General features: G+C 41.5%; 18 non-coding genes and 7 pseudogenes across 18 annotated transcripts; all 25 read right to left on the minus strand.

Moving 5' to 3' along the window:
• Nucleotides 1–92: 92 nt before the first annotated feature.
• LOC142509861 (5S ribosomal RNA) lies at nucleotides 93–211 on the minus strand. Its single transcript, XR_012808009.1, has one exon. It is a non-coding gene; the product is annotated as a 5S ribosomal RNA (ribosomal RNA).
• Nucleotides 212–894: 683 nt separating this feature from the next.
• LOC142516050 (5S ribosomal RNA) lies at nucleotides 895–1013 on the minus strand. The gene has a single exon (XR_012811865.1). It is a non-coding gene; the product is annotated as a 5S ribosomal RNA (ribosomal RNA).
• A 687-nt stretch (nucleotides 1014–1700) lies between these two features.
• On the minus strand, nucleotides 1701–1819 carry LOC142514657 (5S ribosomal RNA). Its single transcript, XR_012810542.1, has one exon. It is a non-coding gene; the product is annotated as a 5S ribosomal RNA (ribosomal RNA).
• A 407-nt stretch (nucleotides 1820–2226) lies between these two features.
• On the minus strand, nucleotides 2227–2345 carry LOC142512586 (5S ribosomal RNA; annotated as a pseudogene).
• Nucleotides 2346–3028: 683 nt separating this feature from the next.
• On the minus strand, nucleotides 3029–3147 carry LOC142511236 (5S ribosomal RNA; annotated as a pseudogene).
• Nucleotides 3148–3827: 680 nt separating this feature from the next.
• Nucleotides 3828–3946, minus strand: LOC142514060 (5S ribosomal RNA). The gene has a single exon (XR_012809973.1). It is a non-coding gene; the product is annotated as a 5S ribosomal RNA (ribosomal RNA).
• Nucleotides 3947–4630: 684 nt separating this feature from the next.
• Nucleotides 4631–4749, minus strand: LOC142516322 (5S ribosomal RNA). The gene has a single exon (XR_012812123.1). It is a non-coding gene; the product is annotated as a 5S ribosomal RNA (ribosomal RNA).
• A 680-nt stretch (nucleotides 4750–5429) lies between these two features.
• Nucleotides 5430–5548, minus strand: LOC142513336 (5S ribosomal RNA). Its single transcript, XR_012809288.1, has one exon. It is a non-coding gene; the product is annotated as a 5S ribosomal RNA (ribosomal RNA).
• Nucleotides 5549–6228: 680 nt separating this feature from the next.
• LOC142515547 (5S ribosomal RNA) lies at nucleotides 6229–6347 on the minus strand. Its single transcript, XR_012811386.1, has one exon. It is a non-coding gene; the product is annotated as a 5S ribosomal RNA (ribosomal RNA).
• A 1097-nt stretch (nucleotides 6348–7444) lies between these two features.
• Nucleotides 7445–7562, minus strand: LOC142506619 (5S ribosomal RNA). Its single transcript, XR_012804906.1, has one exon. It is a non-coding gene; the product is annotated as a 5S ribosomal RNA (ribosomal RNA).
• A 684-nt stretch (nucleotides 7563–8246) lies between these two features.
• Nucleotides 8247–8365, minus strand: LOC142513190 (5S ribosomal RNA). The gene has a single exon (XR_012809151.1). It is a non-coding gene; the product is annotated as a 5S ribosomal RNA (ribosomal RNA).
• A 683-nt stretch (nucleotides 8366–9048) lies between these two features.
• Nucleotides 9049–9167, minus strand: LOC142513745 (5S ribosomal RNA). The gene has a single exon (XR_012809675.1). It is a non-coding gene; the product is annotated as a 5S ribosomal RNA (ribosomal RNA).
• A 603-nt stretch (nucleotides 9168–9770) lies between these two features.
• On the minus strand, nucleotides 9771–9889 carry LOC142513352 (5S ribosomal RNA). Its single transcript, XR_012809303.1, has one exon. It is a non-coding gene; the product is annotated as a 5S ribosomal RNA (ribosomal RNA).
• A 682-nt stretch (nucleotides 9890–10571) lies between these two features.
• On the minus strand, nucleotides 10572–10690 carry LOC142510521 (5S ribosomal RNA). Its single transcript, XR_012808628.1, has one exon. It is a non-coding gene; the product is annotated as a 5S ribosomal RNA (ribosomal RNA).
• Nucleotides 10691–12124: 1434 nt separating this feature from the next.
• On the minus strand, nucleotides 12125–12243 carry LOC142514591 (5S ribosomal RNA). The gene has a single exon (XR_012810479.1). It is a non-coding gene; the product is annotated as a 5S ribosomal RNA (ribosomal RNA).
• Nucleotides 12244–12924: 681 nt separating this feature from the next.
• On the minus strand, nucleotides 12925–13043 carry LOC142515633 (5S ribosomal RNA). The gene has a single exon (XR_012811468.1). It is a non-coding gene; the product is annotated as a 5S ribosomal RNA (ribosomal RNA).
• A 683-nt stretch (nucleotides 13044–13726) lies between these two features.
• LOC142510522 (5S ribosomal RNA) lies at nucleotides 13727–13845 on the minus strand. The gene has a single exon (XR_012808629.1). It is a non-coding gene; the product is annotated as a 5S ribosomal RNA (ribosomal RNA).
• A 682-nt stretch (nucleotides 13846–14527) lies between these two features.
• On the minus strand, nucleotides 14528–14642 carry LOC142512672 (5S ribosomal RNA; annotated as a pseudogene).
• Nucleotides 14643–15322: 680 nt separating this feature from the next.
• LOC142510282 (5S ribosomal RNA) lies at nucleotides 15323–15440 on the minus strand. Its single transcript, XR_012808405.1, has one exon. It is a non-coding gene; the product is annotated as a 5S ribosomal RNA (ribosomal RNA).
• A 683-nt stretch (nucleotides 15441–16123) lies between these two features.
• LOC142511993 (5S ribosomal RNA) lies at nucleotides 16124–16242 on the minus strand (annotated as a pseudogene).
• Nucleotides 16243–16929: 687 nt separating this feature from the next.
• Nucleotides 16930–17031, minus strand: LOC142512662 (5S ribosomal RNA; annotated as a pseudogene).
• Nucleotides 17032–24998: 7967 nt separating this feature from the next.
• Nucleotides 24999–25118, minus strand: LOC142512629 (5S ribosomal RNA; annotated as a pseudogene).
• A 682-nt stretch (nucleotides 25119–25800) lies between these two features.
• Nucleotides 25801–25919, minus strand: LOC142510906 (5S ribosomal RNA; annotated as a pseudogene).
• A 684-nt stretch (nucleotides 25920–26603) lies between these two features.
• On the minus strand, nucleotides 26604–26722 carry LOC142517561 (5S ribosomal RNA). The gene has a single exon (XR_012813301.1). It is a non-coding gene; the product is annotated as a 5S ribosomal RNA (ribosomal RNA).
• A 682-nt stretch (nucleotides 26723–27404) lies between these two features.
• LOC142508069 (5S ribosomal RNA) lies at nucleotides 27405–27524 on the minus strand. Its single transcript, XR_012806301.1, has one exon. It is a non-coding gene; the product is annotated as a 5S ribosomal RNA (ribosomal RNA).
• Between the last annotated feature and the right edge of the window lie 373 nt (nucleotides 27525–27897).

Consider the following 27897-nt stretch of genomic DNA (forward strand, 5'->3'; position numbering starts at 1 on the left):
TCACATGTCTTATCTGGTCTCGATCGAGATTCAGATGATTTGAGCCGAAAATTGTCTGTCAACAAGTAATCAAAATTAGAAAAACACGAAAAGGAGTGCAACACGAGGACTTCCCAGGGGGTCACCAATCCTAGTATTGCTCTCGCCAAAGCACGCTTAACTTCGGAGTTTTGATGGGATCCGGTGCATTATTGCTGGTATGATCGCACCCGACATTGAGTGGGATGTTTATTTTTATATCCCTCGAGTACGTGTGGCGCGGGCGGGGATAGACAACACGCGGCACTGCTCTCGCCCAATAAGAACCATGAAGTTAAGCGTTCTAGAGCGATGGCAGAGCTAGGATGGGTGGCCTCCCTGGGAAGTCCTCGTGTCGCGACCGTTTACGTAAATTATAGCTAAAACAGTCGAAATAATTGTTTTTAATGAGTTAACCGTCTTCGGAGTTATCTGCGTCATACCCTTCCGCCCAGAACCGGCTCACGACGACAAAAATCGCTAAATGTTCCTAGAAAATAGAAAAAAAATTAAGAAGAAGAAAATAGCGAATGTAAAGTTATTAATATGCCTGGGATACGATAAAATGAAACCAAAATCGAATTTCGAACTTTCTAAACGGATTTCTCGAGAAAACGGAAACTTAACAGGAGCGAAAAATCTCAAATTAGAGGGACTTAGAAAAGGAATTAGGCGAATATCTCGCCACCTCGTTGCGGAGTAATGAGTCTCGTTTTTTTTCCCGTTTACAATAAAATTAGCCAACAATTTTTCCAAATCCGGCAGTGCCCGAGCTACGTTGATTTCACATGTCTTATCTGGTCCTGATCGAGATTCAGATGATTTGAACCAAAAATCGTCTGTCAACAAGTAATAAAAAATAGAAAAACACGAAAAGGGGCGCAACACGAGGACTTCCCAGGGGGTTATCCATTCTAGTACTGCTCTCGCCCAAGCACGCTTAACTTCGGAGTTCTGATGGGATCCGATGAATTAGTGCTGGTATGATCGCACCCGACATTGAGTGGGATGTTTATTCTTATATCCCTCGAGTACGTGTGGAGCGGGCGGCGATGGACAACACTCGGCACTGCTCAAGCCCAATCAGAACCCTGAAGTTAAGCGTTCTGGCGCGATGGCAGAGCTAAGATGGGTGACCTCCCTGGGCAGTCCTCGTGTCGCGATTGTTTATGTAAATTATGGCTAAAACAGTCGAAATAATTGTTTTTAATGAGTTAACCGTCTCCAGAGTAATCTGCGTCATACCCTTCCGCACAGAACCGGCTCACGACAACAAAAATCGCTAAATGTTCCCAGAAAATAGAAAAAAATTAAGAATAAGAAAATAACGAATGTAAAGCTATTATTATGCCTGAGATAAGATAAAATGGAACCGGAATTTAATTTCGAACTTCCTAAGCGGATTTCTTGAGGAAACGGAAGCTTAATAGAAGCGGAAAATCGCAAATTAGAGAGTCTTAGAGAAGGAATTCGGCTAAAATCTCGCCAGCTCATTGCGGAGTAATGAGTCTCGTTCGTTTGCCCGTTTACAATCAAATTAGGCTACAATTTTGTCAAAATCCGGCAGTGCCCAAGCTACGTTGATTTCACATGTCTTATATGGTCCCGATCGAGATTCAGATCATTTGAGCCGAAAATGATCTGTCAACAAGTAATCAAAAATAGAAAAACACGAACGAAAAGGGGTGCAACACGAGGACTTCCCAGGGGGTCACCCATCCTAGTACTGCACTCGCCCAAGCACGCTTAACTTCGGAGTTATGATGGGATCCAGTGCATTAGTGCTGGTATGATCGCACCCGACATTGAGTGGGATGTTTATTATTATATTCCTCGGGTACGTGTGGAGCGGACGACGATGGAAAACATGCGGCACTGCTCTCGCTCAATCAGAACCATGAAGTTAAGCGTTCTGGCGCGATGGAAGAGCTAGGATAGATGACCTCCCTTGGAAGTCCTCCTGTCGCGATCATTTACTATAATTATGGCTAAAACAGTCGAAATAATTGTTTTTAATTAGTTAACCGTCTCCAGAGTAATCTGCGTCATACCCTTCCGCACAGAACCGGCTCACAACAACAAAAATCGCTAAATGTTCCCAGAAAATAGAAAAAACTAAGAATGTTTTATTTGGTCCGATCGAGATTCAGATATTTTGAGCCGAAAATCGTCTGTCAACATGTAATCAAAAATAGAAAAACACGAAAAGGTGTGCAACACGAGGACTTCCTAATGGGTCACCCATCCTAGTACTGCTGTCGCCAAAGCGTGCTTAAATTCGGAGTTATGATGGGATCCGGTGCATTAGTGCTGGTATAATCGCACTCGACATTCAGTGGGATTTTTATTCATATATCCCTCGAGTACATGTGGAGCGGACGGCGATGGACAACACGCGGCACTTCTCTCGCCCAATCAGAACCATGAAGTTAAGCGTTCTGGTGCGATGGCAGAGCTAGGATGGGTGACCTCCCTCGGAAGTCCTCGTGTCGCGACCGTTTACATAAATTATGGATAAAACAGTCGAAATAATTGTTTTTAATGAGTTAACCGTCTCCGTAGTAATCTGCATCATACTCTTCCGCACAGAACCGGCTCACGACAACAAAAATCGCTAAATGTTCCTAGAAAATAGAAAAAAATTAAGAATAAGAAAATAACGAATGTAAAGCTATTATTATGCCTGAGATAAGATAAAATGGAACCGAAATTTAATTTCGAACTTCCTAAGCAGATTTCTCGAGGAAACGGAAGCTTAACAGAAGAAAAAAATCGCAAATTATAGGGTATTAGAGAAGGAATTCGGCTAAAATCTCGCCAGCTCATTGCGGAGTAATGAGTCTCGTTCGTTTGCCTGTTTACAATCAAATTAGGCTACAATTTTTTCAAAATCCGGCAGTTCCCGAGCTACATTGATTTCACATGTCTTATCTGGTCTCGATCGAGATTCAGATGATTTGAGCCGAAAATTGTCTGTCAACAAGTAATCAAAATTAGAAAAACACAAAAAGGGGTGCAACACGAGGACTTCCCAGGGGGTCACCAATCCTAGTATTGCTCTCGCCAAAGCACGTTTAACTTCGGAGTTTTTATGGGATCCGGTGCCTTATTGCTGGTATGATCGCACCCGACATTGAGTGGGATGTTTATTCTTATATCCCTAGAGTACGTGTGGCGCGGGCGGGGATAGACAACACGCGGCACTGCTCTCGCCCAATCAAAACCATGAAGTTAAGCGTTCTGGAGCGATGGCAGAGCCAGGATGGGTGGCCTCCCAGGGAAGTCCTCGTGTCGCGACCATTTACGTAAATTATAGCTAAAACAGTCGAAATAAGTTTTAATGAGTTAACCGTCTTCGGAGTTATCTGCGTCATACCCTTCCGCCCAGAACCGGCTCACGACGACCAAAATCTCTAAATGTTCCTAGAAAATAGAAAAAAAATTAAGAAGAAGAAAATAGCGAATGTAAAGTTATTAATATGCTTGGGATACGATAAAATGAAACCAGAATCGAATTTCGAACTTTCTTAGCGGATTTCTCGAGAAAACGGAAACTTAACAAGAGCGAAAAATCTCAAATTAGAGGGACTTAGAGAAGGAATTAGGCGAATATCTCGCCACCTCGTTGCAGAGTAATGAGTCTCGTTCTTTTTCCCGTTTACAATAAAATTAGCCAAAAATTTTTCCAAATCCGGCAGTGCCCGAGCTACGTTGATTTCACATGTATTATCTGGTCCCGATCGAGATTCAGATGATTTGAGCCGAAAATCGTTTGTCAACAAGTATTCAAAAGTAGAAAAACACGAAAAGAGGTGCAACACGAGGACTTCCCAGGGGGTCACCCATTCTACTACTACTCTCGCCCAAGCACGCTTAACTTTGGAGTTCTGATGGGATCCGGTGCATTAGTGCTGGTATGATCGCACCGGACATTCAATGGTATTTTTATTTTTATATCCCTCGAGTACGAGTGGAGCGGGCGGCGATGGACAACACGCGGCACTGCTCTTGCCCAATCAGAACCATGAAGTTAAGCGTTCTGGCGCGATGACAGGGCTAGGATGGGTGACCTCCCTCGAAAGTCCTCGTGTCGCTACCGTTTACGTAAATTATAGATAAAACAGTCGAAATAATTGTTTTCAATGAATTAACCATCTTCGGAGTAATCGGCGTCATACCCTTCCGCATAGTACCGGCTCACGACAACAAAAATCGCTAAATGTTCCCAGAAAATAGAAAAAAAAATAAGAATAAGGAAATAGCGAATGTAAATCTATTATTATGCCTGAGATACGATAAAATGGAACCAGGATCGAATTTCGAACTTCCTTAGCGGATTTCTCGAGGAAACGGAAGCTTAACAGAAGCGGAAAATTGCAAATTAGAGGGTCTTAGAGAAGGAATTCGGCTAAAATCTCGTCAACTCCTCGCGGAGTAATGAGTCTCGTTCGTTTGCCTGTTTACAATCAAATTAGGCTACAATTTTGTCCAAATCCGGCAGTGTCCGAGCTAGGTTGATTTCACATGTATTATCTGTTCCCGACCGAGATTCAGATGATTTGAGCCGAAAATCGTCTATCAACAAGTAACGAAAAATAGAAAAACACGAAAAGGGATGCAACACGAGGACTTCCTAGGGGGTCACCCATCCTAGTACTGCTCTCGCCCAAGCACGCTTAACTTCGGAGTTCTAAAGGGATCCGGTGCATTAGTGCTGTTATGATCACACCCAACATTGAGTGGGATGTTTATTCTTATATCCCTCGAGTACGTGTGGAGCGGGCGACGATGGACAACACGCGGCACTGCTCTCGTCGAATCAGAACCATGAAGTTGAACGTTCTGACGCGATGGCAGAGCTAGGATGGGTGAACTCCCTGGGAAGTCCGTGTTTCAAGACCGTTTACGTAAATTATGGCTAAAAAAGTCGAAATAATTGTTTTTAATGAGTAAACCGTCTTCGGATAATCTGCGTCATATCCTTCCGCACAGAACAGGCTCACGACAACAAAAATTGCAAAATGTTCCCTGAAAATAGAAAAAAATAAGAAGAAGAAAATAGCGAATGTAAAGCTATTATTATGCCTGGGATACGATAAAATGGAACCGGAATCGAATTATGAACTTACTAAGCGGATTTCTTGAGGAAACAGAAGCTTAACAGAAGCGGAAAATCGCAACATAGAGGGTCTTAGAGAAGGAATTCGGCTAATACTCGCCACCTCGTTGCGGAGTATTGAGTCTCGTTCGTTTGCCCGTTTACAATCAAATTAGCCTACAATTTTGTCCAAATCCAGCCGTGCCCGATCTACGTTGATTTCACATGTCTTATATGGTTCCGATCGAGATTCAGATGATTTGAGCCGAAAATCATCTGTCATTAAGTAATCAAAAATAGAAAAACACGAAAAGGGGTGCAACACGAGGACTTCCCAGGGGGTCACCCATTCTAGTACTGCTTTCGCCCAAGCACGCTTAACTTCGGAGTTCTGATGGGATCCGGTGCATTTGTGCTGGTATGATCGCACCCGACATTCAATGGCATTTTTATTCTTATATCCCTCGAGTACGTGTGGAGCGGGCGGCGATGGACAACACGCGGCACTGCTCTCGCCCAATCGGAACCATGAAGTTAGCGTTCTGGTGCGATGGCGGAGCTAGGATGGGTGACCTCCCTGGGAAGTCCTCTTGTCGCGACCGTTTACATAAATTATGGCTAAAACAGTCGAAATAATTGTTTTTAATGAGTTAACCGTCTCCAGAGTAATCTGCGTCATACCATTCCGCACGAACCGGATCACGACAAAAAAATTGCTAAATGTTACCAGAAAATAGAAAAAAAATAAGAAGAAGAAAATAGCGAATGTAAAGCTATTATTATGCCTGAGATACGATAAAATGGAACCGGAATCGAATTTCGAACTTCCTAAGCTGATTTCTCGATTAAACGAAAGCTTAACAGAAGCGGAAAATCGCAAATTAGAGGGTCTTAGAGAAGGAATTCGGCTAAAATCTCGTCTGCTCATTGCGGAGTAATGAATCTCGTTCGTTTGCCCGTTTACAATCAAATTAGGCTCTAATTTTGTCCAAATCCTGCACTGCCCGAGCTACGTTGATTTCACATGTCTTATCTGGTCCTGATCGAGATTCAGATGATTTGAACCAAAAATCGTCTGTCAACAAGTAATCAAAAATAGAAAAACAAGAAAAAGGGTGCAACACGAGAACTTCCTAGGAGGTCACCCATCTTAGTGCTGCTCTCGTCCAAGCACGCTTAACTTCGGAGTTCTGATGGGATCCGGTGCAGTAGTGCCGGTATGATCGCACCCGACATTGAGTGGGATTTTTTTTCTTATATCCCTCGAGTACGTGTAGAGCGGGCGGCGATGGACAACGTCCATCACGGGCACTGCTCTCGCCCAATCAAAACCATGAAGTTAAGCGTTCTGGCGCGATGGCAGAGCTAGGATGGGTGACCTCCCTGGGAAGTCCTCATGTCACGACCGTAAATTATGGCTAAAACAGTCGAAATTATTGTTTTTAATGAGTTAACCGTCTCCAAAGTAATCTGTGTCATACCCATTCGCATAGAACCGGCTCACGACAAAAAAAATCGCTAAATGTTCCCAGAAAATAAAAAAAAAATAAGAAGAAGAAAATAGCGAATGTAAAGCTATTATTATGCCTGAGATACGATAAAATGGAACCGGAATCGAATTTCGAACTTCCTAACCGGATTTCTCGCGGAAAATGAAAGCTTAACAGAATCGGAAAATCGCAAATTAGAGGGTCTTAGAGAAGGAATTCGGCTCAAATCTCGCCACCTCGTTGCGGAGTAATGAGTCTCGTTCGTTTACCCGTTTACAATCAAATCAGGCTACAATTTTGTCCAAATTCGGCAGTGCCCGAGCTACGTTATTTTCACGTCTTATCTGGTCCCGAGCTACAATTTTGTTTTAATGATTTAACCGTCTCCGGAGTAATCTGCGTCATACCCTTCCGCACAGAACCGGTTCACGACAAAAAAAATCGCTAAATGTTCCCAGAAAATAGAAAAAAATAAGAAGAATAAAATAGCGAATGTAAAGCTATTGTTATGCCTGGGATACGATAAAATGGAACCTGAATCGAATTTCGAACTTCCTAAGCGGATTTCTCGAGGAAACAAAAGCTTAAAAGAAGCGGAAAATAGAAAAGTAGAGGGTCTTAGAGAAGGAATTCGGCTAAAATCTCGCCACCTCGTTGCGGAGTAATGAGTCTCGTTCGTTTGCCCGTTTACAATCAAATTAGGCTACAATTTTGTCCAAATCCGGCAGTGCCCGAGCTACGTTGATTTCACATGTCTTATCTGGTCCCGATCGAGATTCAGTTGATTTGAGCCGAAAATTGTCTGTCAACAAGTAATCAAAAATAAAAAACACGAAAAGGGGTGCAACACGAGGACTTCCCAGGGGGTCATTCATCCTAGTACTGCTCTCGCCCAAGCACTCTTAACTTCGGAGTTCTGATGGGATCGGTGCATTAGTGCTGGTATGATCGCACCCGACATTGAGTGGGATGTTTATTCTTATATCCCTCGAGTACGTGTGGAGCGGGCAGCGATGGACAACACGCGGCACTGCTCTCGCCCAATCAGAACCATGAAGTTAAGCGTTCTGGCGCGATGGCAGAGCTAGGATGGGTGACCTTATTGGGAAGTCCTCGTGTCGCGATCGTTTACGTAAATTATGGCAAAAACAGTCGAAATATATGTTTTTTATGAACTAACTGTTTCCGGAGTAATCTCCGTCATACCTTTCCGCACAGAACCGGCTCATGACAACAAAAATCGCTAAATGTTCCCATAAAAGAGAGAAAAAAATAAGAAGAGGAAAATAGCGAATGTAAAGCTATTATTATGCCTAGGATACGATAAAATGAAGGCGGAATCGAATTTCGAACTTCCTAAGCGGATTTCTCGAGGAAACGGAAGCTTAACAGAAGCTGAAAATCGTAAATTAGAGGGTCTTAGAGAAGGAATTCGGCTAAAATCTCGTCACCTCGTTGCGGAGTAATGAGTCTCGTTCGTTTGCCCGTTTACAATCAAATTAGGCTACAATTTTGTCCAAATCCGACAGTGCTCGAGCTACGTTGATTTCACATGTCCTATCTGGTCCCGATCGACATTCAGATGATTTGAGCCGAAAATCGTGTGTCAACAAGTAATCAAAAATAGAAAAACATGAAAAGGGGTGCAACACGAGGACTTCCCAGGGGGTCACCCATCCTAGTACTGGTCTCGCCCAAACACGCTTAACTTCGGAGTTCTGATGGGATCCAGTGCATTAGTGCTGGTATGATCGCACCCGACATTGAGTGGGATGTTTAATCTTATATCCCTCGATTAGCTGTGGAGCGGGCGGCGATGGACAACACGCGGCACTGCTCTCGCCCAATCAGAACCACGAAGTTAAGCGTTCTGGCGCGATGGCAGAGCGAGGATGGGTGACCTCCCTGGGCAGTCCTCGTGTCGCGACCGTTTACGTAAATTATGGCTAAAACAGTAGAAATAATTGTTTTTAATGATTTAACCGTCTCCAGAGTAATCTGCATCATTCCTTTCCGCACAGAACCGGCTCACGACAAAAAAAATCGCTAAATGTTCCCAAAAATAGAAAAAAAAATTAGAAGAAGAAAATAGTGAATGTAAAGCTATTATTATGCCTGGGATACGATAAAATGGAACTTGAATCGAATTCCGGACTTCCTAAGCGGATTTTTCGAGGAAACGGTAGCTCAACAGAAGCTGAAAATCGCAAATTAGAGGGTCTTAGAGAAGGAATTCGGCTAAAATCTCACCACCTCGTTGCGGAGTAATGTGTCTCGTTCGTTTGCCCGTTTACAATCAAATTAGCCTACAATTTTTTCCAAATCCGACAGTGCCCGAGCTACGTTGATTTCACATGTCTTATCTGGTCCCGATCGAGATTCTGATGATTTGAGCCAAAAATCGTCTGTCAACAAGTAATCAAAAATAGAAAAACACGAAAAGGGGTGCAACACGAGAACTTCTCAGGGGGTCACCCATCCTAGTACTGGTCTCGTCCAAGCACGCTTAACTTCGGAGTTCAGATGGGATCCGGTGCATTAGTGCTGGTATGATCACACTCGACATTGTCAGAACCATGAAGTTAAACGTTCTGGCCCGATGGCAGAGCTAGGATGGGTGACCTCCCTGGGAAGTTCTCGTGTCGCGACCGTTTACGTAAATTATAGCTAAAAAATTTGAAATAATTGTTTTTAATCAGTTAATCGTCTCCGGAGTAATCTGCGTCATACCCTTCCGCACAGAACCGGTTCACGACAACAAAAATCGATAAATGTTCCCAGAAAATAGAAAAAAAAATAAGAGGAAGAAAATAGCGAATGCAAAGCTATTATTATGCCTGTGATACGATAAAATGGAACCGGAATATAATTTCGGACTTCCTAAACATATTTCTCAAGGAAACGGAAGCTTAACAGAAGCGGAAAATCGCAAATTAGAGGGTCTTAGGGAAGGAATTCGGCTAAAATCTCTTTAACTCATTGCGGAGTAATGAGTCTCGTTCGTTTGCCCATTTACAATCAAATTAGCCTACAATTTTGTCCAAATCCGGCAGTGCCCGAGCTACGTTGATTTCACATGTCTTATCTGGTCCCGATCGAGATTAAGGTGATTTGAGCCAAAAATCGTCTGTCAACAAGTAATAAAAAATAGAAAAACACGAAAAAGGGTGCAACACGAGGACTTCGCAGGGGGTCACCCATCCTAGTACTGCTTTCGCCCAAGCACGCTTAGCTTCGGAGTTCGGATGGGATCCGGTGCATTAGTGCTGGTATGATCGCACCCGACATCGAGTGTGATGTTTTTTTTTATATCCCTCGAGTACGTGTGGCGCCGACGGCGATGGACAACACGCGGCACTGGTCTCGCCCAATCAGAACCATGAAGTTAAGCGTTCTGGCGCGATGGCAGAGCTAGGATGGGTGACCTCCCAGAGAAGTCCTCGTGTCGCGACCGTTTACAGAAATTATGGCTAAAACAGTCGAAATAATTGTTTTAATGAGTTAACCGTCTCCGGAGTAATCTGTGTCAAACCCTTACGCACAGAACCGGCTCATGACAACAAAAATTGCTAAATGTTTCCATAAAATAGAAAAAAAATAAGAAGAAGAAAATAGCGAATGTAAAGCAATTATTATGCCTGAGATATGATAAAATGGAACATGAATCGAATTTCGAACTTCCTAAGCGGATTTCTCGAGGAAACAAAAGCTTAACAGAAGCGGAAAATCGCAAATTAGTGGGTCTTAGAGAATGAATTCTGCTAAAATCTCGCTAGCTCATTGCGGAGTAATGAGTCTCGTTCGTTTGCCCGTTTACAATCAAATTAGCCAACAATTTTGTCCAAATCCGGCAGTGCCCGAGCTACGTTGATTTCACATGTCTTATCTCGTACCGATCGAGATTCAGATGATTTGAGCTGAAAATCGTCTGTCAACAAGTAAACAAAAATAGAAAAACACGAAAACGGGAGCAACACGAGGATTTCCCAGGGGTCCACCCATCCTAGTACTGCTCTCGTCCAAGCACGCTTAACTTCAGAGTTCTGATGGGATCCGGTGCATTAGTGATGGTATGATCGCATCCGACATAAGTGGGATGTTTTTTCTTATATCCCTCGAGTACGTGTGGAGCGGGCGGCGATGGAGAACACGGGCACTGCTCTCGCCCAATCAAAACCACGAAGTTAAGCATTCTGGCGCGATGGAGCGGGCTCGGATGGGTGACCTCCTTGAGAAGTCCTCGTGTCGCGACCGTTTACGGAAATTATGGCTAAAACAGTCGAAATAATTGTTTTAATGAGTTAACCGTCTCCGGAGTAATCTGCGTCATACCCTTCCGCACAAAACCGGCTCATGACAACAAAAATTGCTAAATGTTTCCATAAAATAGAAAAAAAATAAGAAGAAGAAAATAGCGAATGTAAAGCTATTATTATGCCTGAGATACGATAAAATGGAACATGAATTGAATTTCGAACTTCCTAAGCGGATTTCTCGAGGAAACGGAAGCTTAACAGAAGCGGAAAATCGCAAATTAGAGGGTTTTAGAGAATGAATTCTGCTAAAATCTCGCCAGCTCATTGCGGAGTAACGAGTCTCGTTCGTTTGCCCGTTTACAATCAAATTAGCCTACAATTTTGTCCAAATCCGGCATTGCCCGAGCTACGTTGATTTCACATGTCTTATCTCGTACCGATCTAGATTCAGATGATTTGAGCTGAAAATCGTCTGTCAACAAGTGAACAAAAATAAAAAAACAGGAAAATGGGAGCAACACGAGGATTTCCCGGGGGGTTCTGATGGGATCCGGTGCATTAGTGATGGTATGATCACATCCGACATTAAGTGGGATGTTTATTCTTATATCCTTGGAGTAAGTGTGGAGCGGGCGGCGATGGACAACACGCGGCACTGCTTTCGCCCAATCAGAACCATGAAATTAAGCGTTCTGGCGCGATGGCAGAGCTAGGATGGGTGACCTCCCTGGGAAGTCCTCGTGTCGCGACCGTTTAGGTAAATTAGGGATAAAACAGTCGAAATAATTGTTTTTAATGAATTAACCGTCTACGAAGTAATCTGCATCATACCCTTCTACACAGAACCGGCTCACGACAACAAAAATCGCTAAATGTTCACAGAAAATAGAAAAAAAATGAGAAGAAGAAAATAGCGAATGTAAAGCTATTATTATGCCTGGGATATGATAAAATGGAACCGGAATCGAATTTCGAACTTCCTAAGCGGATTTCTTGTGGAAACGGAAGCTTTACAGAAGCGGAATCGCAAATTAGACGGTCTTAGAGAAAGAATTCGGCTAAAATCTCGTCTGCTCATTGCGGAATAATGAGTCTCGTTCGTTTGCCCGTTTACAATCAAATTAGGCTACAATTTTTTCCAAATCCGGCAGTGCCTGAGCTACGTTGATTTCACATGTCTTATCTGGTCCCGATCGAGATTAAGGTGATTTGAGCCAAAAATCGTCTGTCAACAAGTAATAAAAAATAGAAAAACATGAAAAAGGGTGCAACACGAGGACTTCCCAGGGGGTCACCCATCCTAGTACTGCTTTCGCCCAAGCACGCTTAGCTTCGAAGTTCTGATGGGATCCGGTACATTAGTGCTGGTATGATCGCACCCGACATCGAGTGTGATGTTTTTTCTTATATCCCTCGAGTACGTGTGGCGCCGACGGCGATGGACAACACGCGGCACTAGTCTCGCCCAATCAGAACCATGAAGTTAAGCGTTCTGGCGCGATGGTAGAGCTAGGATGAGTGACCTCCCTGGGAAGTCCTCGTGTCGCGACCGTTTACGTAAATTATAGCTAAAAAGTCGAAATATTTTTTTTAATGAGTTAACCGTCTCCGTAGTAATTTGCGTCATACCCTTCCGCACAGATCGGCTCACGAAAAAAAAAATCGCTAAATGTTCCCAGAAAATAGAAAAAAAAAAAGAAGAAAATAGCGAATGTAAAGCTATTATTATGCCTGGGATACGATAAAATGGAACCGGAATCAAATTTCAGATTTCCTAAACGGATTTCTCGAGGAAACGGGAGCTTAACAGAAGCGGAAAATCACAAATTAGAGGGTCTTAGAGAAGAAATTCTGCTAAAATCTCGCCAGCTCATTGCGGAGTAATGAGTCTCATTCGTTTGCCCGTTTACAATCAAATTAGGCTAAAATTTTGTCCAAATCCGGCATTGCCCAAGCTACGTTGATTTCACATGTCTTATCTGGTCCCGATTGAGATTCAGATGATTTGAGCCGAAAATCGTCTGTCAACAACTAATCAATCAAAAATAGAAAAACACGAAAAAGGGTGCAACACGAGGACTTTCCAGGGGGTCACCCATTCTAGTACTGGTCTCGCCCAAGCACGCTTAACTTCGAAGTTCTGATGGGATCCGGTACATTAGTGCTGGTATGATCGCACCCGGCAATGAGTGGGATGTTTATTCTTATATCCCTCGAGTACGTGTGGCGCGGGCGGCGATGGACAACATGCGGCACTGCTCTCGCCCAATCAGAACTATGAAGTTAAGCGTTCGAGCGCGATGGCAGAGCTAGGATGGGTGACCTCCCAGAGAAGTCCTCGTGTCGCGACCGTTTACAGAAATTATGGCTAAAACAGTCGAAATAATTCTTTTAATGAGTTAACCGTCTCCGGAGTAATCTGTGTCAAACCCTTACGCACAGAACCGGCTCATGACAACAAAAATTGCTAAATGTTTCCATAAAATAGAAAAAAAAATAAGATGAAGAAAATAGCGAATGTAAAGCAATTATTATGCCTGAGATATGATAAAATGGAACATGAATCGAATTTCGAACTTCCTAAGCGGATTTCTCGAGGAAACGGAAGCTTAACAGAAGCGGAAAATCGCAAATTAGTGGGTCTTAGAGAATGAATTCTGCTAAAATCTCGCTAGCTCATTGCGGAGTAATGAGTCTCGTTCGTTTGCCCGTTTACAATCAAATTAGCCTACAATTTTGTCCAAATCCGGCAGTGCCCGAGCTACGTTGATTTCACATGTCTTATCTCGTACCGATCGAGATTCAGATGATTTGAGCTGAAAATCGTCTGTCAACAAGTAAACAAAAATAGAAAAACACGAAAACGGGAGCAACACGAGGATTTCCCAGGGGTCCACCCATCCTAGTACTGCTCTCGTCCAAGCACGCTTAACTTCAGAGTTCTGATGGGATCCGGTGCATTAGTGATGGTATGATCGCATCCGACATAAGTGGGACGTTTTTTCTTATATCCCTCGAGTACGTGTGGAGCGGGCGGCGATGGAGAACACGGGCACTGCTCTCGCCCAATCAAAACCACGAAGTTAAGCATTCTGGCGCGATGGAGCGGGCTCGGATGGGTGACCTCCTTGAGAAGTCCTCGTGTCGCGACCGTTTACGGAAATTATGGCTAAAACAGTCGAAATAATTGTTTTAATGAGTTAACCGTCTCCGGAGTAATCTGCGTCATACCCTTCCGCACAGAACCGGCTCATGACAACAAAAATTGCTAAATGTTTCCATAAAATAGAAAAAAAAAATAAGAAGAAGAAAATAGCGAATGTAAAGCTATTATTATGCCTGAGATACGATAAAATGGAACATGAATTGAATTTCGAACTTCCTAAGCGGATTTCTCGAGGAAACGGAAGCTTAACAGAAGCGGAAAATCGCAAATTAGAGGGTTTTAGAGAATGAATTCTGCTAAAATCTCGCCAGCTAATTGCGGAGTAACGAGTCTCGTTCGTTTACCCGTTTACAATCAAATTAGCCTACAATTTTGTCCAAATCCGGCATTGCCCGAGCTACATTGATTTCACATGTCTTATCTCGTACTGATCTAGATTCAGATGATTTGAGCTGAAAATCGTCTGTCAACAAGTGAACAAAAATAAAAAACAGGAAAATGGGAGCAACACGAGGATTTCCCAGGGGGTCACCCATCCTAGTACTGCTCTCATTCACGCTTAACTTCAGTGTTCTGATGGGATCCGGTGCATTAGTGATGGTATGATCACATCCGACATTAAGTGGGATGTTTATTCTTATATCCCTGGAGTAAGTGTGGAGCGGGCGGCGATGGACAACACGCGGCACTGCTTTCGCCCAATCAGAACCATGAAATTAAGCGTTCTGGCGCGATGGCAGAGCTAGGATGGGTGACCTCCCTGGGAAGTCCTCGTGTCGCGACCGTTTAGGTAAATAAAGGAAAAAACAGTCGAAATAATTGTTTTTAATGAGTTAACCGTCTTCGGAGTAATCAGCGTCATACCCTTTCGCACAGAACTGGCTCACGACAACAAAAATCGCTAAATGTTCACAGAAAATAGAAAAAAAATAAGAAGAAGAAAATAGCGAATGTAAAGCTATTATTATGCCTGGGATATGATAAAATGGAACAGGAATCGAATTTCGGACTTCCTAAGCTGATTTCTCGAGGAAACGGAAGCTTAACAGAAGCGGAATCGCAAATTAGACGGTCTTAGAGAAAGAATTCGGCTAAAATCTCGTCTGCTCATTGCGGAATAATGAGTCTCGTTCGTTTGCCCGTTTACAATCAAATTATGCTACAATTTTTTCCAAATCCGACAGTGCCCGAGCTACGTTGATTTCACATGTCTTATCAGGTCCCGATCGAGATTCAGATGATTTGAGCCGAAAATCGTCTGTCAACAAGTAATCAAAAATAGAAAAAACCAAAATGGGCGCAACACGAGGACTTCCTAGGGGTCACCCATACTAGTTCTGCTCTCGCCCAAGCACGCTTAACTTCGGAGTTCTGATGGGATCTAGTGCATTAGTGCGGGTATGATCGCACCCGAAATTGAGTGGGATGTTTATTCTTATATCCCTCGAGTACGTGTGGAGCGGGCGGCGATGGACAACACGTGGCAATGCTCTCGCCCAATCAGAACCATGAAGTTAAGCGTTCTGGTGCGATGGCAGTGCTAGGATGGTTGACCTCCCTGGGAAGTCCTCGTGTCGCGACCGTTTACGTAAATTGTGGCTAAAACTGTCGAAATAATAGTTTTTAATGAGTTAACCTTCTCCGGAGTAATCTGCGTCATACCCTTCCGCACAGAACCGTCTCACGACAATAAAAATCGCTAAATTTTCCCAGAAAATAGAAAAAAAAATAAGAAGAAGAAAATAGCGAATGTAAAGCTACTATAATGCCTGGGATATGATAAAATGGAACCGTAATCGAATTTCGGACTTTCAAAGCGGATTTTTTGATGAAACGGAAGCTTAACAGAAGCGGAAAATCGCAAATTAGAGGATCTTAGAAAGGAATTCGTCTAAAATCTCGTCAGCTCATTGCGGAGTAATGAGTCTCGTTCGTTTGCCCGTTTACAAAAAAATTAGGCTACAATTTTGTCCAAATCCGGCAGTTCCCGAGCTACGTTGATTTCACATGTTTTATCTGGTCCCGATCGAGATTCAAATGATTTGAACCGAAAATCGTATGTCAACAACTAATCAAAAATAGAAAAACACGAAAAGGGGTGCAACACGAGGACTTCCTAGGGGTTCACCCATCCTAGTACTGCTCTCGCCCAAGCACGCTTAACTTTGGAGTTTTGATGGGATACGTTGCATTATTGCTGGTATGATCGCAACCGACATTGAGTGGTATGTTTATTCTTATATCCCTCGAGTACGTGTGGAGCGGGCGGCGATGGACAAAACGCGGCACTGCTCTAGCCCAATCAGAACCATGAAGTTAAGCATTCTGGCGCGATGGCAGAGCTAGGATGGGTGACCTCCCCGGGAAGTCCTCGTGTCGCGACCGTTTACGTAAATTATGGCTAAAACAGTCGAAATAATTATTTTTAATTAGTTAACCGTCTTCGGAGTAATCTCCGTCATACCCTTCAGCACAGAATCGGCTCACGACAACAAAAATCACTAAATGTTGCCAGAAAATAGAAAAAAAAATATGAAGAAGAAAATAGCGAATGTAAAGCTATTATTATTCCTGGGATACGATAAACTGGAACCGTAATCGAATTTTGAACTTCCTAAGAGGATTTCTCGAGAAACAAAAGCTTAACAGAAGCGGAAAATCGCAAATTAGAGGGTCTTAGAGAAGGAATTCGGCTAAAATCTCGTCAGCTCATTGCGGAATAATGAGTCTCGTTCGTTTGCCCGTTTACAATCAAGTTAGGCTACAATTTTGTCCAAATCCGGCAGTGCCCGAGTTACGGTTATTTCACATGTATTATCTGGTCACGATCGAGATTTAGATGATTTGAGCCGAAAATCGTCTATCAACAAGTAATCAATCAAAAATAGAAAAACACGAAAAGGGGTGCAACACGAGGACTTCCCAGTACTGGTCTCGCCCAAGCACGCTTAACTTCGGAGTTATGATGGGATCCAGTGCAATAGTGCTAGTATGATCGCACCCGAAATTGGGTGAAATGTTTATTCTTATATCCCTCGAGTACGTGTGGAGCGGGCGGCAATGGACAACACGCGGCACACCTCTCGCCCAATCAGAACCATGAAGTTAAGCGTTCTGGCGCGATGGCAGAGCTAGGATGGGTGACCACCCCGGGAAGTCCTCGTGTCGCGACCATTTACGTAAATTATGGATAAAACAGTCAAAATAATTGTTTTTAATGAGTTAACTGTCTCCAGAGTAATCTACATCATACCCTTCCGCACAGAACCGGCTCACGACAACAAAAATCGCTAAATGTTTCGAGAAAATAGAAAAAAAAATAAGAATAAGAAAATAGCGAATGTAAAGCTATTATTATGCCTGGGATACGATAAAATGGAACCGGAATAAAATTTGGACTTCCTAAGCGGATTTCTCGCGTAAACGGAAGCTTAACAAAAGCGAAAAATCGCAAATTAGAGGGTCTTAGAAAAGGAATTCGGCTAAAATCTCGCCAGCTCATTGCGGAGTAATGAGTCTCGTTCGTTTGCCCATTTACAATCAAATTAGGCTACAATTTTGTCTAAATCCGGCAGTGCATGAGCTAAGTTGATTTCACATGTCTTATCTGGTTCCGATCGAGGTTCAGATGATTTGAACCGAAAATCGTCTGTCAACAAGTAATCAAAAATAGAAAAACACGAAAAGGGGTGCAACACGAGGACTTCTGTGAGAACCCGGATTTTTCAAAGCAAAGCACCTTAAAAGCTCGGTAAGTAGCTCAAAAAGAAGCCGAGGCAACGTAAACTCTTGAGAATTGAGGGTACGTCACTCGGAAGAGGAAACCCTTACCTCACAAGCTAAAACCCTCAGCTCAAGGAAGCTCCAAAATTCTTGGAAAAGAAACCCCATGCTCATGAGCTCAATCTTTTACCTCAATGAAGCTCATTCTTTCTTGTCCTAAAAGAATAAAAAAAATAGAGCTAGGAGGAGAGCTAAAGCATTGGAAAAATTTAATGTGCAAGAAATTACCCTTGAGTAAACCAAGGAGAAAAGCTAAAGGATTGGATATATTTATGAACATTGAGTTAACCAAAGAAGGAGCTAAAAGAACTAAAGGTTTGGACAAACTTATTATACAAGTGATGACTATTAAGTTAACCAAGAAAGGGAGCTAAGGGAAGAGCTAAGAGGCTTGGACCAATTTATTGTGCAAGAATGGACTCTTTACTAAACCAAGGTGACCTTTGATGCTTGAGTTAACCTTGACCACATTGATGGCTTGCTTGGGCTCCAATATTTCGGCCATGGGGAGGGGAAAAGTCCATCCTTCACCTATAAATACCACCTCAACATGCTAAAGAAATCACACCCAAAAATCAGCAAGAAAAATCGGCTCATTTCCCTCCAAAACCACCTCTCGGCTGTCGCTTGCAAGAAGAAAGAAGGAGGAGTTGTTCCGGCTTTTCAATTCTGTGATTTGCTATCCACATCGTTGTGAAGATCATCTCCTGGTTCGGTCATCACTTGACCGAAATTCAACAAGTTTCGTTCGCCAAAGTTCTGCACATTTCGAACCGTAACTTCGAGAGTATTGTAAGTGGGTTTTTGATATGTATATTCGTTTGTATTTTTAAATCTTGAATATATAAGTCATGACATGTATGAATGTGTGTCCTCTTTTTTCGAAAACAGCATGATGACCGTCTTTTAAAATTTCGATCGATTATGTGTTTTCTTCTATGCTTCGAAATTCTTTGGTTCCGCTGAATCTGTCTGAAACTCTGATATCTGAAAACTCTGATACGTTCTGTCTTGTAAACTTTGAATTCTGTGTTGCACTGTTACAACTCGATTTGAAATGGGACGAGAATTGTAATTCTGTCTGGCCCCCATTGGTGGGTATAAAACCATGTTCTGTCTCCTCCATTGGTGGGTATAAAACCGTGTTCTGGCCTCACCTCTTAGAGGACTAACATATTGGGGACAATTTGACCATGGAAATGAGATGAGTAACAGTGTTCTGTCTGTTCCGATCTGTTCTGTTCTGAATTTTTCTGATCTGTTTCTGAACTGCTCTGAATCTTCTGATAACCTCTGTCTCATATTTATTTTGTTTCTGTTATGATGAGTTAAAAATGATAAGATTTGAAAGTTTGTTAAAGAAATGTTTTAAAGATTAAGTTCTATATGTATCATAGGAAATCGATCGACCCCCACTTCCTGAGTGTTTTCCAAAACACTCACCCCTTACAAATTTCAGATTAAAATGAAGACCAACTGAATGAGGAAGAACAAGAAGCCTTATGGGGATGGTAGCCGATGAGCAAGATACAAGAAATCAAGACTTTATTTTCCTTTTGTTCAGTTTCCGCATTTGCAACTCTGATGTATTTTTATTCTATTGTCAATGTAAAGACAATGTTTTATTTATGAAAAAGACTGGTTTTTGGCATTTCGATACGAGGCTTAATTATTTTAAAGTAATTGTTAAAACAATGCCGGATGTCACAGGCGCTTCAGACACTTTGCGTGACATTTAAGTGGTATCAGAGCCGCCAGGTTCATAATCCTGCTGGGATTTTGACAGACAAAATTTGAAGAAGTCAAATTTTGGCAAAAGCCTAGTACATTCTGAAACAAACTCTCAATCTTTCCAAAATTCTTTGAGAAATTCGAAATCTATTTCCTTCAATCATTCTGAAATTTCTAGTATAGAAAGTTCCACGAAATCTTTGTTTCAATCAAAATTTTTTACCTTTCTATCCTTTACTTTGATACCATTATGAAATTTTACCTCAATTTATGGTCTTGTACTCGTGCTCAAGCCGCACTTTGCATGCGTAAACATTACTTGAGGAAAACAAGATAAACAAGAACTCACAAAGATTAAGAATCTGCTTCAAACTGATATACATAATCTCAACCATCACCTTGATCGAGCAAAGAGCCAGCTCGCCCTAACACTACACGTGGAATGACTAGTTTCCCTTAATCGAAAGTTGATAGTAAGGATTGAAACTTAGAAAAACCTTGCTAACCGTTCTCGTCATCAACATGAAGACCTTTCTAGCAAGCAAGAACGTTACATCGCCAAGCTTCATGGTGCAATGGATAGACTGCGCACCTTGTCGTGGAAAATGTGGAAGAAGAAGAAGAAGCACCTATGGATGTAGTGGAAAAAGAACAGTAATGTTGAGAGATGATAAAGTAGGATAGACTGGTATTATGGTTAAATGATATGAAAGAAAAAAGTGTAACATTTCTTTGAGAATGTACATAGATAAGTTGAAATATATTTTGGGAACATACCTATCAAAGATAATTTGACTTATATTTTAGGGAATACAAATACTCTGATATAAGTTGACTTACATTTGGGAATTCTTCCGACTTAAGATGAAATGTTTGATTCGCGGATAATAAATTATTTATGAAAATATGAGATAAGAATTATATAAGTTTTGATATTCAGATGTAAAAGTTGATTTTTATGTCAATAATTAACGGTTTGGACATTTAAATTTGGGCTATTAAGCGATAAATTTAAATATGTAAGATTTTGGAATATTTAATAAAGTTAAGAAACAATAACTTAAGTTAAGAAATTAAGGTCATTACCTTAGGTAAATAAAGAGAGATGAGATATTGGTGGACATCAAGGGAAGTGTAGCATGCATAATAGGTTATGACTCTTCTTATAGTAAAAAGAAAAATAGGGGAAAGATTTGTAGAGAAAGACATCCAACGAAGCTTGTTTGTATTAAAGCATGTTAGGCTCATAGTTTTGATTAAAGACAGATTTAGTAAAAGAAGAATTGTTTGAGGAATTAATTTCTTCCGTACAATGTTGAAAGAAATTTTAACTAGGTTATTGGGACTTAAGTCAATAGGCTGATAAGGAGTTATGTTCTAAGATTATATATTGATTTTATGTTTGGAGATAGTAATCGTGATAATTTAGAACACAATAAGTATGGATACGCATATATTCAGTGCCGATTTTATTTAGTGTACTATGGTAAATTTCAACGTCATTCTGAGAATTGGTTGGTTGGACAAGAGTCATGCAGTGTTAGATGGTCGAGGTAAGAATTCCAAACTCCAATCCAAGAATAAATCGTATTTTATGGCAAGGATAAGGAACAAAAATCCTTCCTTTCTGCTTCTCAAACTTAGAAAGCCATGGAGTATGGCTAAGAAGTCTAACTAGCGATAATGAGAGAAGAAAAAGAAGGAATTGAGCTCAAGATATAAAAATATTCCCGTGGTACGAGAGTTCTGGAAGCGTTACTTTGAATTATCTCAGATCGTGAAAGAATTCGAAAGTAACTTTATAGCTCGTGCTGCACCAATATCTAAAGAACCCTAGCAAATGGCTTCAGTTGAACTCAAGGAGATAAAAGTTCGATTCCAAGATTTGTTAGACAAAAACAAATCAGACCAAGTGCCTCTTCTTGGGGAGATTCAATCTTATTGGTACAGAAGAATGGTGAAAGTACAAGATAGTGTGTCATTCGACAAAGTACTATATGAGATCAAGAACAAATATCATCTTTTAAGAATAGATGACCTTTTCTATCAGTTAAAAGGAGCTAAGATCTTTTCGAAGCTCTATCTAAGATCAGACTATCACAATTGAAGGCCAAGGCAGAGAATATTCCTAAAACAGCCTTAAAAAGAAAAGGGTATGGACACTATGAGTTCATGATAATACCTTTTGGCATGACCAATGCTCCAGCAACATTCATAGAACTCATGAACAGAGTGTTCAAGAAAATTCCTCGGCAAGTTTGTGGTAGCATTTATTGAAGACATTCTTGTATATTCAACAAGTGAGAAAGACCGCAAGGAAGATCTTCGTCTTGCTCCACCGATGCTCAGAGAAAAATAACTAAATACTAAATTTAAGAAATGTGAATTTTGATTAAAAAATGTCACATTCTTCGGTCATATAATATCTGAAATGGGCATATCAGTGGATCACCAATAAGGTGGAGGTAATCATAGACTGGCCTTGATCGAATACTGGAATAGAAATTTGAAGTTTTCGGGATTATTTGGCTATTAAGAAAATGTGTTGAAGGATTTTCTTCCGCTCACCAAGCTCACTCAGAAGAACTCTAAATTCAATTAGAGTGAAGAATGTGAGAAGAGTTTTTAGATCTTGAAAAAGAAACTCGTTTCTACGCTAGTATTAGTACTTCCTGAAGAAGGCAAGAATTTCACAATTTACAATGATGCATCAAAAGAGGATTGTGATGTGTTCTCATTCAAGAGGGCAATTAATTGCCTATGCATCGATGAAATTAAAACCATGTGAGCAAAATTATCCAACACATGATAGTGAATTAGCCACAATTATATTTGAGCCAAAGATCTAGAGAATCAATTTCTTTAGTGTCAAATGTGTGAAATTTATCAATCATCAAAGCCTCAAATACTATTCACACAAAAGGAATTAAACATGAGACAAAGACGATGGATCGAACTATTGAAGATATTTTAGGGCGTGTGCCATGGACCTCGGACTCCAATAAACACCCCCCTTTGATTGAATTTGCCGATAACAATAATTATCATGGAAGTATTGAAATCAGAGAGAAAGCTATCATGGTACTTGAATTGTTGATAAAGTAGCTATTATCAAGGAAAAACGCAAGGCAGCTCATGATCGACAAAAGAGCTGGGCTTATTTAAAGTGAAGACCGTTGGAGTTTGAAAATGGTGTGAAAGCTTATGTTAAAGTTTCCCCAATGAAAGGAGTGGTTCGATTCAGCAATTCTAGAAAGATAACTCCAAGATATGTCGGACCCTTCGAAATACTGAGAAAAATGGGAAACCTAGCTTATCAGCGGGCTTTACCACCAGGCATGTCAAGGATTTACAACGTCTTCCATGTCTCACAGCTAAGGAAGTATGTCTCATATCCAAGTAGCATTCTTGAAATTGAACCGCTACTAATCAAAGGAAATGTGAACGAGGAAATGAAATATGAAGAAGTCCTTATTCAAGTAACACCAAATACCAAGTGCTGAGATGCCGAACAATTCCATATGTCAAGATACAATGGTCGAATCATATGGAACGAGAAGCAACTTGGGAATTTGAAGAACGTATGCGCACTCGGCACCCTCACTTTTTAAAGATTTATCTAACTCAAGTTTCGAGGACGAAACTTCCAATAAGGAGGGTGGGATGTGAGAACCCGGATTTTTCAAAGCAAAGCACCTCAAAAAGCTCGAAAAGTAGCTCAAAAAGAAGCTGAGGCAATGCAAAACCTTGAGAATTGAGGGTACGCCACTCGGAAGAGGAAACCCTTACCTCACAAGCTAAAACCCTCAGCTCAAGGAAGCTCCAAGATTCTTGGAAAAGAAACCCCATGCTCATGAGCTCAATCTTTTAGCTCAATGAAGCTCATTCTTTCTTGTCCTAAAAGAATAAAAAAAATAGAGCTAGGAGGAGAGCTAAAGCATTGGAAAATTTTAATGTGCAAGAAATTACCCTTGAGTAAACCAAGGAGAAGAGCTAAAGGATTGGACATATTTATGACCATTGAGTTAACCAAATAAGGAGCTAAAAGAACTAAAGGTTTGGAAAAACTTATTATACAAGTGATGACTATTGAGTTAACCAAGAAAGGGAGCTAAGGGAAGAGCTAAGAGGCTTGGACCAATTTATTGTGCAAGAATGGACTCTTTAGTAAACCAAGGTGACCTTTGATGCTTGAGTTAACCTTGACCACATTGATGGCTTGCTTGGGCTCCAATATTTCGGTCATGGGGAGGGGAAAAGACCATACTTCACCTATAAATACCACCTCAACATGCTAAAGAAATCACACCCAAAAATCAGCAAGAAAAATTGGCTCCTTTCCCTCCAAAACCACCTCTCGGCTGTCGCTTGCAAGAAGAAAGAAGGAGGAGTTGTTCCGGCTTTTCAATGCTGTGATTTGCTATCCACATCGTTGTGAAGATCATCTCCTGGTTCGGTCATCACTTGGCCGAAATTCAACAAGTTTCGTTCGCCAAAGTTCTGCACATTTCGAACCGTAACTTCGAGAGTACTGTAAGTGGGTTTTTGATATGTATATTCGTTTGTATTTTTAAATCTTTAATATATAAGTTATGACATGCATGAATGTGTCCTCTTTTTTTGAAAACAGCATGATGACCGTCTTTTAAAATTTCGATCGATTATGTGTTTTCCTCTATGCTTCGAAATTCGTTGGTTTCGCTGAATCCGTCTGAAACTCTGATATCTGAAAACTCTGATAAGTTCTGTCTGGTAAACTTTGAATTCTGTGTTGCACTATTACAACTCGATTTGAAATGGGACGAGAATTGTAATTCTGTCTGGCCCCCATTGGTGGGTATAAAACCATGTTCTGTCTGGCCCCCATCGGTGGGTATAAAACCGTGTTCTGGCCTCAACCCTTAGAGGACTAACATATTGGGGACAATTTGACCATGGAAATGAGATGAGTAACAGTGTTCTGTCTGTTCCGATCTGTTCTGTTCAGAATTGTTCTGATCTGTTTCTGAACTGCTCTGAATCTTCTGATAACCTCTATCTCATATTTATTTCGTTCCTGTTATGATGAGTTAAAAGTGATAAGATTTGATAGTTTGTTAAAGAAATGTTTTAAAGATTAAGTTCTATATGTATCATTGGAAATCGATCGACCCCCACTTGCTGAGTGTTTCCCAAAACACTCACCCCTTACAAATTTCAGATTAAAATGAAGAGTAACTGAATGAGGAGGAACAAGAAGCCTTCTGGGGATGGTTGCCGATGAGCAAGATACAAGAAATCAAGACTTTATTTTCCTTTTGTTCAGTTTTCGCATTTGCAACTCTGATTATTCTTATTCTATTGTCAATGTAAAGACAATGTTTTATTTATGAAAAAGACTGGTTTTAGTCATTTCGATACGAGGCGTAATTGTTTAAAACTAATTGTTAAAACAATGCCGGATGTCACATGCTCTTCGAACACGGGGCGTGACAACTTCCCGGGGGTGACCCATCCTAGTACTGCTCTCGCCCTAGCACGCTTAACTTCGGACTTCTGATAGGATCCGGTGCATTAGTGCTGGTATGATCGCACCCGACATTGAGTGGATGTTTATTCTTATATCCCTCAAGTACGTGTGGAGCGCGCGGCGATGGACAACACGCGGCACTGCTCTCGCCCAATAAGAACCATGAAGTTAAGAGTTCTGGCGCGATGGCAGAGCTAGGATGGGTGACCTCCCCGAGAAGTCCTCGTGTCGCGACGGTTTACGTAAATTATGGCTAAACAGTCGAAATAATTGTTTTTAATGAGTTAACCGTCTCCGGAGTAATCTGCGTCATACCATTTCGCACAGAACTGGCTCAGGACAACAAAAATCGTTAAATGTTTCCAGAAAATAGAAAAAAAAATAAGAATAAGGAAATAGCGAATGTAAAGATATTATTATGCCTGGGATACGATAAAATGGATCCGAAATCGAATTTCGGACTTCCTAAGGGGATTTCTCGAGGAAACATAAGCTTAACAGAAGCGGAAAATCGTAAATTAGTGGGTCTTAAAGAAGGAATTCGGCTAAAATCTCGCCAGCTCATTGCGGAGTAATGAGTCTCGTTCGTTTGCCCGTTTACAATCAAATTAAGCTAAAATTTTGTCCAAATCCGGCAGTGCCCGAGCTACGTTGATTTCACATGTCTTATCTGGTCCCAATCGAGATTCAGATGATTTGAGCCGAAAATTATCTGTCAACAAGTAATCAAAAATCGAAAAACACAAAAAGGGGTGCAACATGAGGACTTCCCAAGGGGTTACCCATCCTAGTACTGTTCTCGCTCAAGCACACTTAACTTCAGAGTTCTGATAGGATCCGGTGCATTAGTGCTGGTATGATCGCGCCAGACATTGAGTGGGATGTTTATTCTTATATACCTCGAGTACGTGTGGCGCGGGCGGAGATTGACAACACGCGGCACTGCTCTCGCCCAATCAGAACCATGAAGTTAAGCGTTCTGGCGCAATGGCAGAGCTAGGATGGGTGACTTCCCCAGGAAGTCCTCGTGTCGCGACGGTTTACGTAAATTATGGCTAAAACTGTCAAAATAATTGTTTTTAATGAGTTAACGGTCTCCGGAGTAATCTGCGTCATACCCTTTCGCACAGAACTGGCTCACGACAACAAAAATCGCTAAAGGTTTCCAGAAAATAGAAAAATAAATAAGAATAAGAAAATAGCGAATGTAAAGCTATTATTATGCCTGGGATAAGATAAAATGGAACCGGAATCGAATTTCAAACTACCTAAGCGGATTTCTCGAGGAAACGGAAGCTTAACAGAAGCGAAAAATCGCAAATTAGAAGGTTTTAGAGAAGGAATTCGGCTAAAATCTCGTTAGCTTATTGAGGAGTAATGAGTCTCGTTCGTTTGCCTGTTTACAATCAAATTAGGCTACAATTTTGTCCAAATCCGGCAGTGCCCGAGCTACTTTGATTTCGCATGTCTTATCTGGTCTCGATCGAGATTCAGATGATTTGAGCCAAAAATCGTCTGTCAACAAGTAATCAAAAATAAAAAAACACGAAAAGGGGCGCAACACGAGGACTTCCCAGGGGGTCAGCCATCCTAGTACTGCTCTCGCCCAAGCAAGCTTAACTTCGGAGTTCTGATGGGATCTAGTGCATTAGTGCGGGTATGATCGCACCCGAAATTGAGTGGGATGTTTATTCTTATATCCCTCGAGTACGTGTGTAGCGGGCGGCGATGGACAACACGCGGCACTGCTCTCGCCCAATCAGAACCATGAAGTTAAGCGTTCTGGAGCGATGGCAGAGCTAGGATGGGTGACCTCCCTGGGAAGTCCTCGTGTCGCGACCGTTTACTTAAATTATGGATAAAACAGTCGAAATAATTGTTTTTAATGAGTTAACCGTCTCCGGAGTAATCTGCGTCATACCCTTCCGCAGAGAACCGACTCACGACAACAAAAATCGCTAAATGTTTCTAGAAAATAGAAAAAAAATAATAAGAAGAAAATAACGAATGTAAGCTATTATTATGCCTGGGATACGATAAAATGGAACCAGAATCGAATTTCGGACATCCTAAACGGATTTCTCGAGGAAACGGAAGCTTAACAGAAGCGGAAAATCCCAAATTAGAGCGTCTTAGAGAAGAAATTCGGCTAAAATCTTGCCAGCTCAGTGCGGAGAATGAGTCACGTTCGTTTGCCCGTTTACAATCAAATTAGGCAACAATTTTTTCCAAATCTGGCTGTGCCCCGAGCTACGTTGATTTCACATGGCTTATCTAGTCTCGATCGAGATTCAGATGATTTGAGCCAAAAATTGTCTATCAACAAGTAATCAAAAATAGAAAAACACGAAAAGGGGTGCAACACGAGGACTTCCCAGGGGGTCCACCCATCCTAGTACTGCTCTCGCCCAAGAACGCTTAACTTCGGAGTTCTGATTGGATCCGGTGAATTAGTGCGGGTATGATCGCACCCGACATTGAGTGGGATGTTTATTCTTATATCCCTCGAGTACGTGTGGAGTGGGCGGCGATGGACAACACGTGGCACTGCTCCCGCCCAATCAGAACCATGAAATTAAGCGTTCTGGCGCGATGGCAGAGCTAGGATCGGTGACCTCCCTGGGCAGTCCTCGTGTCCCGACCGTTTACGTAAATTATGGCTAAACAGTCGAAATAAATTTTTTTAATGAGTTAACCGTCTTCGGAGTAATCAGCGTCATACCCTTTCGCACAGAACTGGCTCACGACAACAAAAATCGCTAAATGTTTCCAGAAAATAGAAAAAAAATAATAATAATAAAATAGCGAATGTAAAGCTATTATTATCCCTGGGATATGATAAAATG

The sequence above is a fragment of the Primulina tabacum genome, chromosome 10 (assembly GCF_025594145.1).
Source record: "Primulina tabacum isolate GXHZ01 chromosome 10, ASM2559414v2, whole genome shotgun sequence".
NCBI classification, from domain to species: domain Eukaryota; kingdom Viridiplantae; phylum Streptophyta; class Magnoliopsida; order Lamiales; family Gesneriaceae; genus Primulina; species Primulina tabacum.